The sequence below is a fragment of the Ambystoma mexicanum genome, chromosome 1p, assembly GCF_040938575.1.
Source record: "Ambystoma mexicanum isolate Mex_15411 chromosome 1p, UKY_AmexF1_1, whole genome shotgun sequence".
NCBI lineage: Eukaryota > Metazoa > Chordata > Amphibia > Caudata > Ambystomatidae > Ambystoma > Ambystoma mexicanum.
In genome coordinates this window covers 563,412,768-563,415,263 of record NC_090921.1, presented here as the reverse complement: position 1 = coordinate 563,415,263, position 2,496 = coordinate 563,412,768, and positions in this window count along the sequence as shown.

Below are 2,496 nucleotides of genomic sequence, written 5' to 3'. Positions count from 1 at the left end.
AGCGAGGCTTGGCATTACACGTTGCCTAGCAACGGTGTGTAGGCTGCTTTAAAGCCCACACATCCGCCGGCAGGCGGAAGCCGGCGGCCACCCCAGGCCAACATAAGGCCGTCTGCCCTGTTTGCCCCTGTTCGCTCCGGGGAGCTACTGTTACTGATAGACCCCTGATTCCCCACGCAAAGTTCACAGGCAAACTCCGCATTAAGGAAAAACTTTTTTAATGCACTGAACGCGGATGATCGTATATATACTGACATTAATCCACGTGAGTACTGTTTCTGTTAAACTGCTATGCTATAACTAGCTACAGTAGTGCTCCCCTGTTACCCCTGTCACGTGCTATGCCCCATGCCCTGGATCAGACACCCATTGTCCTATGTTGTGCTTTTTGATCGTTATATGGTTCATGCTATGCCTGGTGTTGTGCCTCACGGTAACCCACAAGTGAATTGTGCCCCATGGTCGCCTACAGACCAGTTTAGAATTGTATTGTGCCCTATGGTCGCCCACAGACCACATTTCAGTTGTGTTGTGCCCCATGGTCGCCTACAGACCAGTTTAGAATTGCATTGTGCCCTATGGTTCCCACAGACCACATTTCAGTTGTGTTGTGCCCCATGGTCGCCTACAGACCAGTTTAGAATTGTAGTGTGCCCTATGGTCGCCCACAGACCACATTTCAGTAGTGTTGTGCCCCTTGGTCAAATTGCTCTTTTGTGATATTGACTGCCCCAAACTGCCCTGATTTACTTTGTGATCTGACCAACAGCGTTTTTGCCCACCTACCTGTACATCTCTTGTTTACCAATGCAGCCCCCTAGCCCACACCCCAAAGCGCCTACATACCTCCCTTCCACTTTTTCCATCTTTCTCACATCCCTCTCCTTTCTGGCCACCTGCAACATGCTTCATGCGCACCCAGACCAACATGCCCACCTTTGCCCTACCCCACCATCTGATCTCATACACAACACACCGTCATATGCACTCCATCCCACATTCAACCTCCTTACCGATCCGGTCGGACACCACCCACTCCACCTCAGGCTCTGTAGACTAAGAACTCGCACCAAACACCTCCTTACTCGCCGCAGTACTCCACACTCCACACTCCTTAGGAACTACAGACTCAGCTCTCGCACCCATACTTCAGCCGCCCAGACTTCCTTCCCTGACCACGCTCACTACCTTAGCTCGCATCACACTGCATGTGCCACGGCCAAGCCTCACACACCCAAATTCACACCGCCCTCCCCTAGCACCACCAACACACACACTCTACATCCAAACTTAAGATGCGCTCTCATCAACGCGCGCTCTGTCCATGCCCATGCCATTGAAATCAATGACCTTATCACCACCCACAATCTCGACATACTTGCCATTTCCGAAACCTGGCTCCATGAAGCCTCCAGTCCTTCCATTCACCTCGCTCTCCCTGAAAACTATACCATCCTTAGACAGGACCGTAAAAACTTAAAAATTGGTGGCGGCGTCGCCCTCATCTTTAAGGACACCCTCTCCATAAGAATGTGTAATCAACAATGGGACAATAACGCCAATCTCCTCACTGCCAAACTAGCCCTTTCACCTAATTGCACCATAAACTTCTTTATCACCTACAGACCACCAGGATCTCCCCTTGACTACCAAAAGCAACTCCTCCAAAACATAGGCAAGAACCTCAAAAGCACCACCAAAAGCATCCTTCTAGGGGACATTAATCTTGGCTTAGCTGACCCGAAGGACAAAGCAGCCGCAAATTTAGCCAAAGAATTATCTAACATGGGGTTCGAACACAAAATTACTGCACCCACTCACAGCAAAGGCAGATCCATTGACTGGCTAGCTGATCACAACTGCTCATCTGCAATTACCTCCATCTCAGCCCTTCCTTGGACGGACCATCACCTCATCCAATTCACCATTCCTACCACGCCCACTCATAAAACCTTAACTCATGCCCCACCCGCTAAAGTAAGAAGCTCCAAAAAACTCACTGCTGCCACCCTCGCCCCACTCCTTGATACCCCACAACTCAAGCAACCATTCCCCCTTGACCCTACATCTCTAGCCAACATCTACTCCAGCACACTCACTCAAGCCATCGATTTCATTGCCCCGCTAGAAGAAAAAAAAGGGAAAAAATCAATACAATGCAATTCCTGGTTCACTGAAGAACTATCCGTCCTACGCACTAAGAAACGCAAAGCCCTATCCAGGTGGCAAGCAGCGCCTAACCAATCCTCGCTTAATGACTTCAAAGAGATCTCTCTGACCTACAAAAAAGCCATATTCCTTGCTAAATCCGAATCCTACAACCAGAGAATCAATAATGCCAGTTCCAAATCAAGAGAAATTTTCTCCATATTCAAAGAACTCACCACAACAGCCTCCAGCCCAGACGAATTCATCAAGGATGAAGCATGGTGTACAGGCATCCAGGCTGCTCTCCTCAACAAAGTTAAATTACTCCAAGACAAAATAGCCTCCCAA